Raw genomic sequence first — 14069 nt, forward strand, 5'->3', positions numbered from 1 at the left:
ATTATCCCTGGGCGCCGCTCCGTTCTCCTGCTATGCCCTCCAGTATCTTCGCTCAATTGGTTATAGTAGGCGGAGACTTAAGGGACTTGGTTATAGTAGGAGGAGACTGCCCTTGTTCTCCCGGGCGTCTCCTTCTCCCAGGCTGTAGTGCTGGCCAATCGCAGAGCAGAGCTCACAGCCTGGGAGTTTTTTTCTCCCAGGCTGTGAGCTCTGCGCTGCGATTGGCCAGCGCTACAGCCTGGGAAAAGGAGACGTCCAGGAGAACAAGGGCAGTCTCCTCCTACTATAACCAAGTGACCGAACATACCGGAGGGCATAGCAGGAGAACGGAGCGGCACCCAGGGATAATAGTAAGTGCAGTGAGATCCCTGGACGCCACTGTACAGATCATGACACTTAGTTCACAATGTTTGGACCGATGAAAGGTCCTCTTTAAGAACTGTCCAACGCATTATTAAAAACTGGAAGGCTAATGGGAAGAAATGTGGCGGGTAAAAAATCCTGAATGATCGTAATCGACGATCACTTAAACGTTTGATGAAATCAAATCGAAGAAAATCAACAGTAGAACTAAGGACTATATTCAATAGTGAAAGTAAGAGCATTTCCACACGCACAATGCGAAGGGAACTCAAGGCATTGGGACTGAACAGCTGTGTAGCTGTAAGAAAACCACTAATCAGTGAGGCAAACCAGAAAAAAAAGGCTTCAATTTGCTAGGGAGCATAAAGATTGGACTCTGGAGCAATGGAAGAAGGTCATGATTTACCCTGTTCCAGAGTGATGGGCGCATCAGGGTAAGAAGTGAGGCAGATGAAGTGATGCACCCATCATGCCTAGTCCCTACTACACAAGCCTGTGGGGGCAGTGCTATGATCTGGGGTTGCTGCAGTTGGTCAGGTCTAGGTTCAGCAACAGTATGTGCTCCAAGAATGAGGTCAGCTGACTACCTGAACATACTGAATGACCAGGTTATTCCATCAATGGATTTTTTCTTCCCTGATGGCACGGGCATATTCCAAGATGCCAATGCCAGGATTCATCGGGCTCAAATTGTGAAAGAGTGGTTCAGGGAGCATGAGACGTCATTTTCACACATGGATTGGCCACCACAGAGTCCAGACATTAACCCCATTGAGAATCTTTGGGATGTACTGGAGAAGGCTTTGCGCAGCGGTCAGACTTTACCATCATCAATGCAAGATCTTGGTGAAAATTAATGCAACACTGGATGGAAATAAATCTTGTGACATTGCAGAAGCTTATCGAAACAATGCCACAGCGAATGCGTGCCGTAATCAAAGCTAAAGGCGGTTCAACGAAATGTTAGCGTGTGTGAACTTTTTTTTTGGACAGGCAGTGTATTTATCATACAGTGTGCATCGCTCTTTGGCATGTATTCTTTTCTGCTTCTTTTTTTATTATAAATTGGGCACATCCTCCGGCAGCGCAGGGGATATCATCTATGATAAATTCCCCCCTTAGTGTATATTTATCCAGTCACCTGACTATATACGACTCTATATGTCTTCTCCATTTCTTCTTTTATACTGCCATTTGTGAAATGTGACCCCTGACACAGTGTCTTCATAGTGATGTGTCAGGCCGCAGGGGGCATCAGCTCAGACTTTTTTTTTTAATAAAGGCATATTAGTAGTTGAATATTATATATACAGCACAGTTAAGTAAAAATTAAATAAGGGTACGTTCGCATCTGTGGCAGCGTATCCGTCAGGCTGTTCAGGCAAAGAGCAGTCTGCCGGATTTCACAGTTAACTGCCAGATGTCCATTGACTATAATGGGGTCCGGTGGTGATCCAGCCGCTTTCCAGCATAAATGCATGCAACGCATTTTGCCCAGCCAGCATTTGAGCTGGATCAGGCATGACGCAAATGTGAATGTACCCTGAATGCTCATGCACACGGTCATAGCTGTTTTTGCTGTTTGCAAATTGCGGATCTACAAAACAAAGATACCGGCCGTGTGCGTTCCGCATTTTGCGAAATGGAACGTTCTGCCCTCTATAGAACAGTCCTATTCTTGTCCATAAAATGGGCAAGAATAGGCCAGGTTCTATTTTTTTGTGGGTTCCGCAGAACAGACATACGGATGCGGACAGCACACGGAGTGGTGTCTACATCTTTTTGCCGTCCTGAATGGGTCTGCATCCAACCTGCAAAAAATGCAGATCTGATGCGGACAAAATCCCCAGTCATGTGCATGAGCCCTTAGCAAGGTCTACACAATGTGGGAGATTTAGTGAAACTGGTGGAAAGGAAAACTGGCTTAGTTGCCTAAAGCACCAATCAGCTTTCACCTTTCATTTTTCAGAGCTCCTTTGGAAAATAAAAGGTGCAATCTGATTGGTTTCTATGGGCAACTAAGCAAGTTTTACTTTCTACCAGTTTTTATAAATCTCTCCCAGTGCCTTTAACCCCTTAGGGACTTAGGACGTACCGGTACGCCATGTTTGCCGAGTCCTTAAGGACCCAGGACGTACCGGTATGTCCTAACTTTAAAACGGCATTGCGGCGCGGCGGGGGTTAATCGCAACAGGATGTCCGCTGAAATCATTCAGCGGGCATCCTGTCACAACGCCGGGGGGGGGTCATGTGACCCCCTCCCCGCATCGGCGATCGCCGATTTGCGGCTTTTACCTGGTGCGGCGGCGGTGGTCGGCGGTGCCATTGGGTCCCCATGGGGCTGTGGCGGGGGACCCGATGGCATGGAAGGCAGCGCAATGCCTTCCTGAGGCATCTGCGCTGCCTTCCTGTGACGTGCCTGTGAGATCCAGCCCCCTGGATCTCACAGGCCGGAAGCTGTATGAGTAATACACACAGTATTACTCATACAGCCAATGCATTCCAATACAGAAGTATTGGAATGCATTGTAAAGGGGATTAGACCCCCAAAAGTTCAAGTCCCAAAGTGGGACAAAAAAAAAAGTTTCCCCCCCAAAAAATTAAAAGTTTCAAGTAAAAATAAACAAAAACTTCATTTTCCCCAAATAAAGTTAAAAAAAAATTGGTAAAAATTAGGGAGGGGGGGGGGGAAGTATACATATTAGGTATCGCCGTGTCCGTATCGACCGGCTCTATAAACATATCACATGACCTAACCCCTCAGATGAACACCATAAAAAATAAAAACTGTGCTAAATAAACCATTTTTTTGTCACCTGACATCACAAAAAGGCGTTTGCCCACCAAAATAGTACCAATCTAACCGTCACCTCATCCTGCAAAAAATGAGCCCCTACCTGAGACAATCGCCCCAAAAATATTAAAAACTATGGCTCAGAATATGGAGACACTAAAACATCGTTTTTTTTTGTTTTAAAAAAGCTGCTATCGTGTAAAACTTACATAAATAAATAAAAAGTATACATATTATGTATCGCCGCGTCCGTATTGACCGGCTCTATAAAAATATCCCATGACCTAACCCCTGAGATGAACACCATAAAAAAAAAAAAACTGTGCTAAATAAACAATTTTTTGTCACCTTACATCACAAAAAGTGTAATAGCAAGTGATCAAAAAGTCATATGCACCCCAAAATAGTGCCAATAAAACCGTCATCTCATCCCGCAAAAATCATACCCTACCCAAGGTAATCGCCCAAAAACTGAAAAAATGATGGCTCTCAGACTATGGAAACACTAAAATATAATTTTTTTTTGCTTCAAAAATGAAATCATTGTGTAAAACTTACATAAATAAATAAAAATTATACATATTAGGTATTGCAGCGTCCGTGACAACCTGGTCTATAAAAATATCACATGATCTAACCTGTCAGACGAATGTTGTAAATAAAAAATAAAAACTGTGCCAAAACAGTAATTTCTTGTTACCTTGCCTTACAAAAAGTGTAATATAGAGCAACCAAAAATCATATGTATCCTAAACTAGTACCAGCAATACTGCCACCCTATCCCGTAGTTTCTAAAATGGGGTCACTTTATGGGAGTTTCTACTCTTGGGGTGCATCAGGGGGGCTTCAAATGGGACATGGTGTCCAAAAAAACAGTCCAGCAAAACCTGCCTTCCAAAAACCGTATGGCATTCCTTTCCTTCTGCGCCCTGCCGTGTGCCCGTACAGCGGTTTACAACCACATATGGGGTGTTTCTGTAAACTACAGAATCAGGGCCATAAATATTGAGTTTGGTTTGGCTGTTAACCCTTGCTTTGTAACTGGAAAAAAATTATTAAAATGGAAATCTGGCAAAAATGTGAAATTTTGAAATTGTATCTCTATTTTCCATTAATTCTTGTGGAACACCTAAAGGGTTAACGACGTTTGTAAAATCAGTTTTGAATACCTTGAGGGGTTTAGTTTCTTAGATGGGGTCACTTTTATGGAATTTCTACTCTAGGGGTGCATCAGGGGGGCTTCAAATGGGACATGGTGTCAAAATGAAAACAGTCCAGCAAAACCTGCCTTCCAAAGACCGTATGGCATTCCTTTCCTGCTGCGCCCTGCCGTGTGCCTGTACAGCGGTTTACGACCACATATGGGGTGTTTCTGTAAACTACAGAATCAGGGCCATAAAGAGTTTGGTTTGGCTGTTAACCCTTGCTTTGTAACTGGAAAAAAATTATTAAAATGTAAAATCTGCCAAAAATTTGAGATTTTGAAATTGTATCTCTATTTTCCATTAATTCTTGTGCAACACCTAAAGGGTTAACGACGTTTGTAAAATCAGTTTTGAATACCTTGAGGTGTGTAGTTTATAGAATGGGGTCATTTTTGGGTGGTTTCTATTATGTAAGCCTCGCAAAGTGACTTCAGACCTGAACTGGTCCCTAAAAATTGGGTTTTTGAAAATTTCTGAAAAATTTCAAGATTTGCTTCTAAACTTCTAAGCCTTGTAACATCCCCAAAAAATAAAATATCATTCCCAAAATGATCCAAACATAAAGTAGACATATGGGGAATGTAAATTAATAACTATTTTTGGAGGTATTACTATGTATTATAGAAGTAGAGAAATTGAAACTTGGAAATTAGCAATTTTTTACAAATTTTTGGTAAATTTGGTATTTTTTTTTATAAATAAAAATGTCTTTTTTTGACTTTATTTTACCAGTGTCATGAAGTACAATATGTGACGAAAAACAGTCTCAGAACGGCCTGGATAAGTCAAAGCGTTTTAAAGTTATCAGCATTTAAAGTGACACTGGTCAGATTAGCAAAAAATGGCCAAGTTCTTAAAGGATAACTGTCACATTTAGACCCTAATTTCAATTTTCATATATGTAGTTACTAATAACATGATATTCCAGAATCAGTTACTATTAGACTGGCTTACCCCATATTTAATAAGATTCAGATCTTAGCAACCAGTCTGCATAAAACTGCAATCTCACTATTCAGTTAAGATGGCCGCCACTGCCCTCACCCTGAGGCTAATCCCGCCTGCCCTCACTAGCCAGTAACAATAGCCCCCCAAAAGTGTCAGTAACCAGAGCCCTCTCCCTAAAGGGTTAATCTCCTGCAGCACAAAGGGGTCCTCTTACCACATGTTGCTTTCATTTATACACTGAGCAGATGGCAGATCTCCCTTCCCTGTTGTGCGCTGGTTCAACTCTGCCTTCTCCCAGTCTGCTGATTGAGGGAGCGTCTGCCAAGCGCAGGGACAGGGAGAAGTGCACACAGCCCAGGCACTGTTATCAGCTGCTGGGAAGGACCTGGCTTTAATCATTTACTTACAGTCCCTGGCTGTCAGTAATGTGACCTTGCACGCAGCGTGCTTCCTCCGTCCTTCAACAGAGGACGGACCATGCCTAGCAACCCTATTTTAAGCAGAGGTAAAAGTAGGCAGTACAGGGAACAGAAATGTGGAATTAAGGGGTAATTGAATACACAGTGAAAAGTTGAAATAGGGCCACCAAGGAGATATTAATCACCACAATCCAATACTCCAAAAAAAATATAATACGACAGTTATACTTTAAGGTGAAATAGGGCTGAGTCCTTAAGGGGTTAAGTGTGTATGCATACATTCTGGGCACATCACTTTAATGAGGACTTATGCGCAATTGAGACCCTGGAGCTGCAGGATTACCCTGTTGCTGCAGGGTGCCCTCTGATGCAACAGTACTCTGGGGCTGCAGGATTACTCAGGGGTGCAGGGTGCCATCTCCTGTACCAGTCCATTACCCTGGAGCTGCAGGATTACTCAGGGGTGTAGGGTGCCCTCTCCTGTATCAGTACCCTGGAGCTGCAGGATTATTCAGGGGTGCGGGGTGCCCTCTCCTGTACCAGTCCAGTACCCTGAGCTGCAGGATTACTCAGGGATGCAGGGTGCTCTCTCCTGTACCAGCACCCTGGAGCTGCAGGATTACTCAGGGGTGCGGGGTGCCCTCTCCTGTATCAGCCCAGTTCCCTGGAGCTGCAGGATTATTCAGGGGTGCAGGGTGCCCTCTCCTGTACCAGCACACTGGAGCTGCAGGATTACTCAGGGGTGCGGAGTGCTCTCTCCTGTACCAGCACCCTGGAGTTGCAGGATTACTCAGGGGTGCAGGGTGCCCTGTCCTGTACCAGTCCATTACCCTGGAGCTGCAGGATTACTCAGGGGTGCGGGGTGCTCTCTCCTGTACCAGTCCATTACCCTGGAGTTGCAGGATTACTCAGGGGTGTGGGGTGCCCTCTTCTGTACCAGTCCATTACCCTGGAGCTGCAGGATTGCTCAGGGGTGCAGGGTGCCCTCTCCTGAACCAGTCCATTACCCTGGAGCTGCAGGATTATTCAGCGGTGCAGGGTGCTCTCTCCTGTACCAGTACCCTGGAGCTGCAGGATTACTCAGGGGTGCCCTCTCCTGTACCAGTCCAGTACCCTGGAGCTGCAGTATTACTCAGGGGTGCAGGGTGCCCTCTTCTGTACCAGTACCCTGGAGCTGCAGGATTACTCAGGGGTGCAGGGTGCTCTCTCCTGTACCAGCACCCTGGAGCTGCAGGATTACTCAGTGGTGCGGGGTGCCCTCTCCTGTACCAGTCCAGTACCCTGAGCTGCAGGATTACTCAGGGATGCAGGGTGCCCTCTCCTGTACCAGCACCCTGGAGCTGCAGGATTACTCAGGGGTGCCCTCTCCTGTACCAGTCCAGTACCCTGGAGCTGCAGGATTACTCAGGGGTGCCCTCTCCTGTACCAGTCCAGTACCCTGGAGCTGCAGGATTACTCAGGGGTGCAGGGTGCCCTCTCCTGTACCAGTAACCTGGAGCTGCAGGATTACTCAGGGGTGCGGGGTGCTCTCTCCTGTACCAGTACCCTGGAGCTGCAGGATTACTCAGGGGTGCCCTCTCCTGTACCAGTCCAGTACCCTGGAGCTGCAGGATTACTCAGGGGTGCAGGGTGCCCGCTCCTGTACCAGTGCCCTGGAGCTGCAGGATTACTCAGGGGTGCAGGGTGCCCTCTCCTGTACCAGTACCCTGGATCTGCAGGATTACTCAGGGGTGCAGGGTGCCCTCTCCTGTACCAGTGCCCTGGAGCTGCAGGATTACTCAGGGGTGCAGGGTGCCCTCTCCTGTACCAGTGCCCTGGAGCTGCAGGATTACTCAGGGGTGCAGGGTGCCCTCTCCTGTACCAGTACCCTGGATCTGCAGGATTACTCAGGGGTGCAGGGTGCCCTCTCCTGTACCAGTGCCCTGGAGCTGCAGGATTACTCAGGGGTGCAGGGTGCCCTCTCCTGTACCAGTACCCTGGAGCTGCAGGATTACTCAGGGGTGCGGGGTGCCCTCTGCTGCCCCTGTAACGAGGTGTCATCCTATGGCAGCTGTGCTATAATGACTGGAGTGCACACCCTGTCCCTCCTCTCACGGAGCAGAGTCCAGGCACGCAATCTGGAGACACGCTGCAGTCACCCAGGGACTGGCTTATCTGGAGACTGCTCAAAGTTGGCGGAGAAAGCTCCTCACAATCAGGGAACCGTTGGAGGACTCAGCGTCCACCCCAGTGATGTCACCTCGGAGCAGCCCCAGCCCTCACACAGCCACACTGTGCGGGGGGAAGTAGTCACACTCTGAGGTAACTGCTCCAGACTGGAGGAATGGTCTGACCTGCGGGGACAGAGGACTTCTACACGGCCAGGTTAGTACAGCGGTGGTGTCATTATGAGACATGTTTAGAGATGCTGCTACTGCTGATGTAGTGTAGCAGAGCTGAGGTGGTCGTCTGGCTGGTGATATCTGTTCTGCCTGCTGATCACAGGGTATGTGTATGTGCTGTGTACAACTATTAGAGCTGAGGCTGAGCCGCGAACATCGGGAAAGTGTGACACATCAGGGCTCTGCCTGGGACCTACTGCCAGGGGTGTGCAAGGGTGCAGGTGGAGCACTGGGGCCATCAGGGATCCATATTTTATAATGTGTCCATATAGTATAATGTGTCCATATAGTGTAATGTGTCCATATAGTGTAATGTGTCCATATAGTATAATGTGTCCATATAGTGTAATGTGTCCATATAGTGTAATGTGTCCATATAGTATAATGTGTCCATATAGTGTAATGTGTCCATATAGTGTAATGTGTCCATATAGTGTAATGTGTCCATATAGTGTAATGTGTCCATATAGTATAATGTGTCCATATAGTGTAATGTGTCCATATAGTATAATGTGTCCATATAGTATAATGTGTCCATATAGTGTAATGTGTCCATATAGTATAATGTGTCCATATAGTGTAATGTGTGTGTGTGTATATATATATATATATATATATATATATGGTATGTGTCCATATAGTGTAATGTGTCCATATAGTGTAATGTGTCCATATAGTGTAATGTGTCCATATAGTGTAATGTGTGTGTGTGTATATATATATATATATATATATAGTATGTGTCCATATAGTGTTATATAAATATAAATAAATAAATGAGGGAGCAGCGCTGTAATTCAAGCAAATGCTGGAGTGCCAGCGGCTGAAGGTCAATCCCTAAAGCCCAAAAATACAAAAAATAAAGAAACTCTGCGGCACTTTCGCGAATGTGCGTTTATTAACCCGGTATCATGCGACGTTTCAGTCCTCTCAGTGGGACTATTCTCAACCACTGCTTGAGAATAGTCCCACTGAGAGGACTGAAACGTTGCATGATACCGGGTGAATAAACGCACATTCGCAAAAGTGCCGCAGAGTTTCTTTATATATATATATATATATATGTAGTATAATGTATCAGTAGTTTATAATGTATCCATATAGTATTATGTGTGTGTGTGTATGTATATATATAGTATAATAATTCCATATAGTATAATGTGTATATGTGTATATATATATATATATATATATATATATAGTATAATGTGTCCATATAGTATAATGTATCAGTAGTTTATAATGTATCCATATAGTATAATGTGTGTGTGTGTATGTATATATATATATAGTATAATAATTCCATATAGTATAATGTGTGTGTGTATATATATATATATATATATATATATATATAGTATAATGTGTCCATATAGTATAATGTATCAGTAGTTTATAATGTATCCATATAGTATAATGTGTGTGTGTGTATGTATATATATATAGTATAATAATTCCATATAGTATAATGTGTGTGTGTATATATATATATATATATATATATATATAGTATAATGTGTCCATATAGTATAATGTATCAGTAGTTTATAATGTGTCCATATTGTATTGTGTCCCTCCAGACATTATAATGTTGTAATGTCGGATAACAAAGCGTTCTACAGAAAGAGGATTTCTTTGGGGCATGACTATAAAAAGTATTGGCACAAAGTATAGCTGAGATTGACAAAACTGGCAGCACAAAACCTGAAATGTCACAGAAAAGAAATAGTCACCGCAGATCGCACTGTCTACAGTCTACGGCTGCTCTCCCCTTGTGTAGGCTGTGTGCACCAGAAAATGTCAGGTTTGGGACAAATTAGATTAAGTCCCCAATCTGAAAAATGCAAACACAAGAAAACATTGTAAAACAGGGAAAGTTTCAGTCTTGGTTGCGTCTGAAAGCTTGGTCGGTTTTGGTTGCGTCAGCCGTTCATTTGTCGCGGTCGTAGTTGATGTGTCACACTGCAAACTCATTCATTCCTATGGCAGCCCTGCTACACTGTGATCTCTGGTCGTACGACAGATGTCACAGCCAAAATCTCCTTTCAAGAATGGAGTCCCATGTCCCCTCTTTGAATGCAGTGTCAGTCCAGCATGTGTGCTGCCGCTCCGCTCAGAGCCTATGGGACTGATGAAGATCACCGGGTACAGCACTCGGCTATCTCCAGTAGTCCATACAATGGAGTGTCAGTGCAGCATGTGTGCTGCCGCTCCTCTCAGAGCCTATGGGACTGATGAAGATCACCGGGTACAGCACTCGGCCATCTCCAGTAGTCCATACAATGGAGTGTCAGTCCAGCATGTGTGCTGCCGCTCCTCTCAGAGCCTATGGGACTGATGAAGATCACCGGGTACAGCACTCGGCTATCTCCAGTAGTCCATACAATGGAGTGTCAGTCCAGCATGTGTGCTGCCGCTCCGCTCAGAGCCTATGGGACTGATGAAGATCACCGGGTACAGCACTCGGCTATCTCCAGTAGTCCATACAATGGAGTGTCAGTGCAGCATGTGTGCTGCCGCTCCGCTCAGAGCCTATGGGACTGATGAAGATCACCAGGTACAGCACTCGGCTATCTCCAGTAGTCCATACAATGGAGTGTCAGTCCAGCATGTGTGCTGCCGCTCCGCTCAGAGCCTATGGGACTGATGAAGATCACCGGGTACAGCACTCAGCTATCTCCAGTAGTCCATACAATGGAGTGTCAGTGCAGCATGTGTGCTGCCGCTCCGCTCAGAGCCTATGGGACTGATGAAGATCACCAGGTACAGCACTCGGCTATCTCCAGTAGTCCATACAATGGAGTGTCAGTCCAGCATGTGTGCTGCCGCTCCGCTCAGAGCCTATGGGACTGATGAAGATCACCAGGTACAGCACTCGGCTATCTCCAGTAGTCCATACAATGGAGTGTCAGTCCAGCATGTGTGCTGCCGCTCCGCTCAGAGCCGATGGGACTGATGAAGATCACCGGGTACAGCACTCGGCTATCTCCAGTAGTCCATAGAATAGAGTGTCAGTCCAGCATGTGTGCTGCCGCTCCGCTCAGAGCCTATGGGACTGATGAAGATCACAGAGTACAGCACTCGGCTATCTCCAGTAGTCCATAGAATGCAGTGTCAGTCCAGCATGTGTGCTGCCGCACCGCTCAGAGCCTATGGGACTGATGAAGATCACCGGGTACAGCACTCGGCCATCTCCAGTAGTCCATACAATGGAGTGTCACTGCAGCATGTGTTCTGCCGCTCCACTCAGAGCCTATGGGACTGATTAAGATCACCGGGTACAGCACTCGGCTATCTCCAGTAGTCCATACAATGGAGTGTCAGTCCAGCATGTGTGCTGCCGCTCCGCTCAGAGCCTATGGGACTGATGAAGATCACCGGGTACAGCACTCGGCTATCTCCAGTAGTCCATACAATGGAGTGTCAGTGCAGCATGTGTGCTGCCGCTCCGCTCAGAGCCTATGGGACTGATGAAGATCACCGGGTACAGCACTCGGCCATCTCCAGTAGTCCATAGAATGGAGTGTCAGTCCAGCATGTGTGCTGCCGCTCCGCTCAGAGCCTATGGGACTGATGAAGATCACCGGGTACAGCACTCGGCTATCTCCAGTAGTCCATAGAATGGAGTGTCAGTCCAGCATGTGTGCTGCCGCTCCGCTCAGAGCCTATGGGACTGATGAAGATCACCGGGTACAGCACTCGGCTATCTCCAGTAGTCCATAGAATGGAGTGTCAGTCCAGCATGTGTGCTGCCGCTCCGCTCAGAGCCTATGGGACTGATGAAGATCACCGGGTACAGCACTTGGCTATCTCCAGTAGTCCATAGAGTGGCGGTGCACATGCTTCACTGTTGGTTCACTCAACTGTTGAGACATTGGATCACCATACTCTTGATGAGTGAGGGCCTCCACTGATCAGATACTTACCACCTGTCCTATGGAGACATCCCTTGTACATCCATAAGTTCTTATTTTTTGGGCCTGCCTCTGTTGTGTGTCTGTTTTGCTCCACTTGGGAAGCCAGCGCGAAAACAGCCGTCACCTGGAAAAAAAGAGGTAGCAGTGCCGACACCACAATTACCCTTAAAATACAATAATTGTTTATTCACATGTGTTGCACATCCATACTGGACATCACTATGGCTCTGTGTATCTGGAGACCGGACTTTAACACAGTATATTCAGAATGCTTGTGTCTGATATGATTGAGTTTTCTGGTATTTCACCTTGGCTTCATTGAGGTGAATGACCGCTATACCACACAGAACCTGTGGACAGATGTGGCACAGTTTCTGCTGGACAGCCCCTTTAAATGGGTTTTCTTGGACTTAGATATCTTTTGATCTTTGCTTAGGCTAGGTCATCAATATCAGATGGGTGGGGGTCCAACACCTGGAACCCCCACTGATCATCTGTGGTCAGTGATCAACTTTGACCATTATACAGTGGTTGGAGCTGGAAGCTCAGGGTTCTGTCCACTGTGGAGAGGCCATTTAAGTGAATGGGAGCTGAGCCACTCTGGTGCCGGAAATATACACATTGGACTGAGCTTGCCATCAACTGTATCATTTCTGATGCCAGCAGCTACCCAAAAGAGCTGATCAGTGGAGTTGCCAGATCCCCACCCGAGGATAGGCCATCAATATCAAAGTCTCGGGAAACTCCTTTAGGGCCTCTTTCACACTTGTGCTATTTATTTCCATTGTTCTGTTATGATGGAAATTACGGTTTTGCCAGATTTGGCCGATAACTGACCCCCAACAGAGCCAAAGCTGATCCCACTGACTATAATGGGGTCCGTTGGGTTTCCATTAGGGAAAAGTCTTGCACGAAAGACTGTTCTCACAGCAGTTTCTCATGGAATTTGCACCAGAGGTGCTGAACAGAGCCTCCAACGCAAATGTGAACAAGCACTGAGAGGGAAGTTTTCTAAGCAATGATTTTTCCCATAGACACATTGGGGAGAGAGACGGGGAATTTATTATGCCCCCCACGCCAGTCTGACGTAAAAAAGTCCCAAACACAGTGTTTGCAATTTTTCTATTGCCAGTTGCACAACAATATTTTTGTGCAAGTGGCGTGTCTACACTGCCCAGGGCCAGCAGCCATGGCATATTTATCTTCTTTTACACCAGGGGCTGGCGGAGATTTAACTTTAGACGCATGGACTGCCAGAGCTGTGCCGCGCCTAATTTATGACGAGGTATGGGGATATCATAGACCGGCATAAAACGCAGGTCCATGATAAATTCTCCCCATAGAGTATATGAGATCTCAGAGACTTGACTGAAGTTTTCATTGGTGGTGGTCCATGAGCTAGGACCCCAAATGACCCTGCAGATAAAGGTGGGTATCAAGTACAGGAAGGAAAGAAAGGTGGTTAGATTAAAGCAACGATCAGCAGCCTCCGCCACGCCAGCTGTTCTGAAACTACTATGGAAGTGAATGTGTGCATGCTGGGAGTTGTAGTTTCACAGCAGCTGGAGTGCTGAAGGTTGCTGATCCCTGGATTAACTGCACCAAGCTTCAGATAAAGATTGGATGTTCATAGTAGATATATACGGTATATACAGTGAAAGAGACATTTCTGCCATATAGTGGCCTTTTCCGAGCTCAGATAAAGGTGCCCATAGGACTTCTCACTACTAAGCTAAATGCTGAAGGTTCTAACTTAAGGCTCATGCACATAAACATATTTTTTGTCCCACATTCACTTCAATGGGGCTGCATGAAATGCGGACAGAACACCGTGTGCTGTCCTCTTCCGTAAGTCTGTTCCACGGCATCCGCAAAACAATAGAAGATGTCCTATTCTTGCCCGCCTTACAGACAAGGATAGGACTGTTCTATTAGGGGCCGGACATTCCGTTCATCAAAAAATGCGGAACGCACACAGCTGGTATCCGTGTTTTGTGGATCCGCAATTTGTGGGACGCAAAATAGGCTACGGTCATGTGAAT

General features: G+C 46.1%; 1 protein-coding gene across 7 annotated transcripts in view; it reads left to right on the forward strand.

Moving 5' to 3' along the window:
* The first annotated feature begins 7820 nt into the window (after nucleotides 1-7820).
* ADGRG2 (adhesion G protein-coupled receptor G2) overlaps nucleotides 7821-14069 on the forward strand; it is a 146581-nt gene continuing 140332 nt past the window's right edge. For 6 of the 7 annotated variants that reach the window (XM_040423682.1, XM_040423685.1, XM_040423686.1 and 3 more), the window contains exon 1: nucleotides 7822-8093. The gene's annotated coding sequence lies outside the window, so the exon portion shown is untranslated. Of the gene's footprint in view, nucleotides 8094-14069 lie in introns of all 7 variants that reach the window. The other variant, XM_040423689.1, reaches the window with a different exon arrangement.

Source organism: Bufo bufo, chromosome 3 (assembly GCF_905171765.1).
Source record: "Bufo bufo chromosome 3, aBufBuf1.1, whole genome shotgun sequence".
Taxonomy (NCBI): domain Eukaryota; kingdom Metazoa; phylum Chordata; class Amphibia; order Anura; family Bufonidae; genus Bufo; species Bufo bufo.